Genomic DNA, 8099 nt, shown 5'->3' on the forward strand with positions numbered 1-8099 from the left:
ATGCAGAGAGGTGCATTTAGGTGCCTAGCTCCCAATAAATGTTAGGTGGTAGGTTCTTTTGAAATCTGACTAGGTGACTAGCTGCATCTTTAGGTGCCTAAATCCCTTTTAAAAATCTGTGTGTGGAAGTGTTAATCTCCCACTGGAGCCTTGGGAGTTGAGGGTGTTAAGAACTTTTTTAGGAGAGCGCTGTACTTTGCAGGATCAAGTTCTAGTCAGACCCATCTGTGCAAACCCACTGAAGGCAAAAAGGCTGCACAGTTGTCACTGAGTGCCTACGTATAACTGAAGACATGATTTGCACTGAAGAAGCTTTACTGTGGATGAAGAACTATGAGAAAGAAAGAACCCAGTCTGACTCTCTCAGAGGCTACGGTGAGTTTGTAGGGTTAGCAGTTAGAAATTGTTTTTTTAAGCTGGAGCACATCTATCCATGAACTGAGATAAAACAGACCTTTTACTCCATAGTGTTGTTTTTACTGATCCACTTCTGAGTAAAACTGTACTTCAGAATTTTTTATAATGATTTACTCTTTGTAATTAGTCATAGTGACTAGAATATGTTCTCTAGTACACTGGAGTTTTCCTTTAAGCTAACACCCTCTACTGTTCATTCCTGTATGTTATGCATAAATAAAATCTAGTCACAATGGAAAAGGCTCAGTGACTTGCATGATGTGCTGTTGTCCCCTGAATTGTTATTGCCCTGCAAAGAGACTTCACTTTTTTTTTTTTTTTTGGACTGAACTCTCCTAATTAATCTTTTGAAGGCTAATAGCCCTCCTGTAGGGCAGTGATCAGTGAGCTGAGCAGCTTGGTGTGAATTCTTTAGAGAAAGTAGCATGAAATGGCATTGTTTTTAAGTAGTTCTAGTTTAGAATACAATCTTAGGGCTTGTTCCTGAGAGGTGCTGACCATTCACAGCTCACAGTGAAGTCCAGTTAAATAGGAGTTTGCTTTATTTGAAATTCTTAGCAAGGGTTGGATACAACTCCCATTTTAGTCAGTGGAAAGACTCCATGTGCCTACAATCCTACCACCTACTTTGATTTTATTCCTCTTGCAATATGTATTCAAGCACTTAACTTCCGCCTGCTGAAGATTAGAAGCACCCACTCTTGAAACCATAGGGCCAGATCCTTGGCTGGCATGAATCAACATAACTCCATTGACTTTTGTGTAGCAATCAGCCTCTTATGAAGCTGAGGATCTGGCTCACAGTTTCCTTTTATCAAAGCAGTTGATAGTTACATGGATTCTATTTGTGAATGATGGTTGTTTGTGTAAATTATAGGGAACCCAGTCCATTTTAAAAGATTTTGTGAGAATTTTTCCTCCTCCTCCTCCATCCGCAGTGAATTGAAATGATCCAGATGGATGAGTTATGGATAAGAATTTGTATTGGCATATAGCATAGGCTTGTGGGCTTTAAGTGATTAGGTACTTCTGAACTGCAGAAGCCTGCATACAAATCTCTCTCTCTTTCTCTCAAAGTGCTTATACAGTGCTACAGCCACATCTATCTGTCTGTACCATTCACATTGAGAGTGAAGTTGTGGAGAAGATGGGGAAGATGGAATTTCCTGAAAACCAAAACTTTGTTTTTTAACTGGTGTGGGATGAGGGAACGGGCACTGAAAAACTATGGAACTGTTAGTTTGTGAGGTTCTTTGGGTACATATCTCCCCTGGAGAGTTAGCTTAGAGCAAAGGCAGCAGGAGAAAGGTGTTTCCAGTGGACTGAATAGGGGACTGGGCAGCAAGACCCATGAGTTTTAATCTCACTTCTGATAGTGGTTCACAGTGCAGCCCATGACCAGTAAACTTTCAGTGTAAGTACCTACATCGTTGCCTCATTCTTTCCATCTGTGGAGAAAAACAAGTAGAATACTACTTCCTACCTACTGCCTGTCAGGGTGTCGTGAGGGTCCATCAATTATTGTATGAAAAGCACAATATAAATGCTAAGTGTTGCTGAAGAGGGAACTGCACAATATTAGTACTGTGGCCTCCTGGCCTGAAGCTTTCAGTTTTGAGACAAACCCCCTCTCCCTTGGAACAGAGATCTGAAGGTTTTAGGGTTGCCCCTGTTGAGTTTTTCTAGGAAAATGAAAACTTTGCTCTAGGCAATGTGGGGGAACTAATGACCTTTCCATAGAAAGAATTTTCCCCTAGAACCATGCTCATCATTAGACTAAAGCCAGAGTCAAAATTAGCCAACTTGCCCAGTAAATCTAGGAGGCAGTGTTTTTTTTTTTTTCTTCCTAGCATAGGTAGGTGCAGTTGGGGTTAATCCTTATCAGCTAACCATGTTTTTGGTGGGACTAGCCCTTTGTGTTCTTTCATGTCACTACCACCCTCCTCATCAGGCTCTTTTCAAACTCACTAGATTTACATGTGGTTCTTTCTTTTGTTTACTGTCCAGCATACCTTTGTTAACTGGGGTTCCTCTCTGTTTAAAGCACAGCACTGCCCTGAGAAATCTCTCGCCCCAGAAGTAGCTGCACTGCCATTTCTCTTTGACTTACCAACGGTATCAGAAGATTAGTAGCAATCTCATTGCAAGCTGCTAATCCAGAGATCTGTACCACAACACTACCGTGGCTTATTCTGTCCCCACATCTGAATGTGATAATACCAGGAATAGAGAGAGAATAAGCAAAATGAGTGCGTTTGCTAAAGAAGTAATCCAATTGACAGAAAGACAGGTAAAAGTATGAAGTAAGGAGCTGAAGCAATTTTTTTTTAAAGGCAGCAGATGGCTTTTTGTACAATAGTTGATCACTACTGTAATGTAATACAGTGGGACATTTGAGGCAGCCTCTTATTTCAGTACATGCAGTACATTTTAAAAAGGCAATCTAGCACCTTTAGTATGTCAAGTTCGCATCATCCAGTTTCTGTTACTTTTGTGGGGCGGGTGGGTTGGTCATTTCATATCGTGGTTATATTCCAAGTGCTCTGTGTGTTTAAATGGACTGTATGACAGCACAGTCAGATTGTTGCTGTCACAGACTATAAAGCCAGAAGGGATCGTTTTTGTACTTCATGCTTTGTTTGTGGGAATCAAATAAATGTAAGTATTGTCATGTAATCAAAGAATTAGTAGGGAATTTTAGGCACTAGGGTAAGATTGTGCTTTTTATTTAGGTGTTGAGTGCTCTGTATCTGTTATTTTTAAATTTAACTTAAACTTTCTGGTGGCTCTGATCTAAATCAGTTTAATTTCTTATTAGTGACAAATAACCTCCACCCTGAGCTTCACACATCTACCGTTTGAAATAAAATGGCATTGGCTAAAACAAAACAAAATGGAAGGGTCCTGTCCACTTTCTATTTCATCTTTGCTCAGTGAGTGGCGTACATCACAGCTTCCTGTTTTATTGCTGAGATGGGTTATCGTAATGTTTGCTTATGAGGTGAATACAGCAGGTGACTACTTAGATTTATTAACCCGCTTTAGCTTTCAGATATACCTTCTTATTTGAGTTCCTCCCAGATTTAGTGCAGTATTTATAGGAAGCAGCTGCGATTCATATGTGCAGATATTTCTGTCAGGGCACTAACCAACTAGTAGTCTGTTGTTGTTACTGTTAGAGCCAAGGAAAGGAATTTACGAGTTCATGAAGGAGATGACTTTAATCTGTGATTAGCAACATTTGACTACGGATTGTCAACTGGATTTTCCAAGACTCATTAGTGAGGCTTGGTGCTGACAGTGACTGTCTTCATAAAACATGATGGATTGGAGCCTTAGGGAAAAAGCTTTTATCCTTGCTCGGTTTCTTTCTTCTTCTGCTTGTGTGGTAATGGACCACCCATTAAGTGGCTTAAATTAAGTGCTGATTTATGCTGTTTGGAGCAGTCCTACTCTGTACCTCTTCATACACCTCAGACCTGACTGGCATGTTGCTGAAAACCTCCTAGATAGATTATCAGGATGGGTGTCTTTGCAGAGAGAGAGGCAGGTTTGTCATGAATGGCAAGTTATGAAATAAACATGCTCCTGGGGTGCTGTAGTAACAGCAGAGGCTCTTTTTGTGTTGAGAGGAGAGGTACAGTAGTCAAACTGTAGTGTTGCCAGAAATCACCATTGTTAACCCATCAGAGTGATATCTGTTTGTCATTGCTGACCCCTCCAGAGACTGTTTTCCTCCTTCCCCTTCTGAAAACTCCACAAGTTAAAGCCTCATTCTCCTCTGTGGGGAACTGTTGGGGGTCAAATTGCCTTCAAATTGTGAAGTCTGAGGATCCACAGGGAAATCTCTGCAGTTCTGTGGGCATCTGCAAGGACTCACACCACCTCTGTATGGTTCACTGGGCCTCCTGCCCCCTGGCTCTCTGAGTGACTCAGGAGATTGGAAGGCATAGGCTAACCACTACCTGCTCTTTGTGGGGAGGGTCAACAGCTGTGGATTAGGATGAGCAACATTAAGTCCTGTACAGATCTTTGCTTGGAAATGTGCCAAACTGGGAGGCGAACATGCAGTGCACAGTGGATGCGCCCAGTATTCACTCACTGCTCCCAATATTCTCCCCTTCAAAATCCACACACACACACTGCCAGGAGGCACCCCCAGGCTGTGAGGGTAGGAGTGTATGTCATGTTGGTCTGCAGATTCAGGTCCTTTTGTGCCCTTCTGCTTGTACTGTACTTTGCTTCCCTTTGGACTGAGTAACGGAGGGAAGCACAGAACCACAAAGAAACAAGAAAACTCCTCTTTACTTCCCTCCTGCTTCCCGCAAGGGAGGGCCTGAGGGGAAGCTATTCCAAGCCAAGACACTCTCCTCCTAGTCACTGAGCACCCCGAAAAGCCATAGAATGAAAGCCTGACACAAGGAAGAGTACTCGTGTTTACAGCATAGCAGCGCAGACCATTCCATTAGGCCACATGACAGACGCCTTTCTCTGTCCTTAGTGGAATGTGTCTGGAAGACTCTCAGCAGAACCCACCTGTAAAACCACCCTGTGGACTATGGTTGGAGGAATTCATTGTGCAGTCGCATTGCCCTGAACACCACGCTGACGTGGCTTACAAAAGCCAAACTGAACACAAAGGAGGCAGCGTAGGAGCCCCATTCCCAGCTCTGCCACCCACCTGCTGTGTGGTCCTGGGCAAGTCACTTCACCTTCATTTCCCCATCTGTAAGAGGGGATAATAAAACCTACCTTCTATTGTAATGTGCTGTGAGATGTACAGATGAGAATTGTTATGTCAGGAATTAGGGCTTGCAGTTGAATGGGGACCAGCTAGCTCCACCTCCCTAGTGAGCAACAGAGGGCTCACAGCTGAATCACCTGACTGGCCAGACCATCTGATAGGATGGAGGAACCAATGTGGGCTTAAGCCCAACAGCACTGCAGCCTTAGGCTGAGGGTTTTTCTAGCTCTGCCCACATCCTGGTCTGTGATCGCTTCTTTTTTCTTATTTACTGCCTTGAAAAGATGCCAAAAGGCTTGATTGTGATATGCTACTATTTGAAAATGGGACTTTGAAATTTTAAAAAGCACCTTTAAAGGTTTTTAAAAGTAAAGTTTAAAAACTATGCAACCGTTTTTTCCCACTCCCTCTCAGCCCTCAAACCACCCATTCCTTAACTAGGTGCTGTGTGTTCCTCATGCCGAAACAAGCATAGGTTTTGCATTCTTAAATACCAACATTTGAGTAGCATAAAACTAATAAGCAAAATATTTCTATTTCTGTCAGCCTTTAGGGAAAAAATTAGATTTTCTTTCACCAGTCAACTAGATCTCCATTTCATTTGACATCTCACCTGAAAATCTATCTTCACTCTGTAACTGTCTTATTCATCCCCTCAACATTTGGGGGGTATTTTTATGGTATTTTTTTCCTGAATAAAAAGGAAGAATTAGATTTTCTGCTGTGTAGTGGCTGAAGCTTTCCCTCTATTATTGTGAGACAGTACCTGTCAAGGTTCCTTCCCAACGCTAGGGTACAGATGTGGGGACCTGCATGAAAATCTCCTAAGCTTAATTTTACCAGCTTAGGTTAAAACTTCCCCAAGGTACAAACTATTTTACCCTTTGCCCATGGACTTTCGCTGCCACCACCAAACGTCTAACCGGTATTATTATTATTAGGAAAGAGCCCGTTTGAAAACGTCTTTCCCCCCAAAATCCTCCCTTTCCTTTACACCCCCTTTCCTGGGGAAGGCTTGATAAAAATCCTCACCAATTTTCATAGGTGACCACAGACCCAAACCCTTGGATCTTAAGAACAATGAAAAAGCATTCAGTTTCTTAAAAGAAGAATTTTAATAGAAGAAAAAGTAAAAAGAATCACCTCTGTAAAATCAGGATGGTAAATACCTTACAGGGTAATTAGATTCAAAACATAGACAATCCCTCTAGGCAAAACCTTAAGTTACAAAAAGACACAAAAACAGGAATATCCATTCCATTCAGCACAGCTTATTTTCTCAGCCATTTAAAGAAATCAGAATCTAATGCATCTCTAGCTAGATTACTTACTAAGTTCTAAGACTCCATTCCTGTTCTGTCCCTGGCAAAAGCATCACACAGACAGGCCCAGACCCTTTGTTTGTCCCCCCCTCCAGCTTTGAAAGTATCTTGTCTCCTCATTGGTCATTCTGGTCAGGTGCCAGCGAGGTTATCCTAGCTTTTTAACCCTTTACAGGTGAATGGGTTTTTCCTCTGGCCAGGAGGGATTTTAAAGGTGTTTACCCTTCCCTTTATATTTATGACAGTACCAAAAATACTACTTAAAAAAAAAATCAGCATCGCTGAAACTTTCTCTGAAAAAACAAACCTGTTAATGCATTAAAGGAATCCACATTTTGGTTCTTGCATCAGTAATTACCAGAGTATTTCCTGCAATTGTCATTTTGATCGGGGCCGGCCCTAGAACAAATATTTGTTTAATATTTTGCACCTTCCCACCCTGAGCACCTCCCATATCCCTTCCCACTCCTCTGGGCTCTTTCCCTGGCTCTTTAACAGCTCCCTTTTTCTCCCTCACCCAACAAAGACTTCATTCTTTCTGCCACCCTCATGTTCACAAAGGCCTCCTAATCAAGCTCCTTTCCTGCCCCTCCCTTCAAAAACTCACCCCCCTCCCTCACTTATTCTATGAATTATTCTTTGTACAATAACTATGCATCACTTGGTGTTTGCTCTCCATTCCATTGAATACTGCTTTGTCATCCTCAGGTTGTAAACTCCTTGAAGCAGAAACTTCTTATTTGCTTTGCTGTACATTGCTCTGCAAACTGGTGGTGCTATAGAAATAATATGATAATACATCTGAGCGCTCACTTGAAAGTTCCTGATCTATGACTGCATGAGGTTGTTCTTATGCAAATATATTTTTGTGTTGGCAGTATGTGTCAGCAAGAGCACCACACAGCATTACATGCTTAAAATACATTTTCTGAAAACGTAGCCCACAGTGGCTTGTATTGTTTGACTTTACTTTTAAAATGAATGACTTCAAGAGTTACTAAAAGATTTTAAATTATACATTATAGGCCCAATCCTGTGCCCACTCAAATCAATAGAATATTTTTCATTGACTTCAATGGGAACAGGATTGAGCTGCTGTTCATTTGCTATTTTTTGGAAAGCTTTGTAAACTCACATTTTCCTTTGAAATTACACAGTATTTCCATATGCCTTTTGTAAACAGAAACTGCATATTGTCCTGCTCCCTAAGGGTTTAATCTTGTGAAAAGCCAAGTACTTTCAGCTCCCACTGCAGTTGAGGGTGTTTAAAACCTCATAGGATCAGGCTGTAGTGGAGCTGTGCAAAAACTCTGTCCTTTAGGTTCCTGGGAATCTTTTTTCCTTTGCATTTCTGTGTTTGAACAAACCCACAATCTGAACACAAAATTCAGCGGAACCCACTAAGTGACACTTGGCTTCCAAACTATAACGCTGCTGTCCAGGTTCACTGAAAGGAGTGTGAATGTTGGCGGCCCTTTAGGAACATCTGGCCAGGTTTGAGACTTGATAATGCAACCAGATGAGCTTCCCTGGCTTTGGATTTTAGTTCAATTATTTTAGAGAGCTGTGCATGTTCATGGTAAGCAACCTAACTGGGGCAATCAGAAGAAAAAGGT

The sequence above is a fragment of the Caretta caretta genome, chromosome 1, assembly GCF_965140235.1.
Source record: "Caretta caretta isolate rCarCar2 chromosome 1, rCarCar1.hap1, whole genome shotgun sequence".
NCBI lineage: Eukaryota > Metazoa > Chordata > Testudines > Cheloniidae > Caretta > Caretta caretta.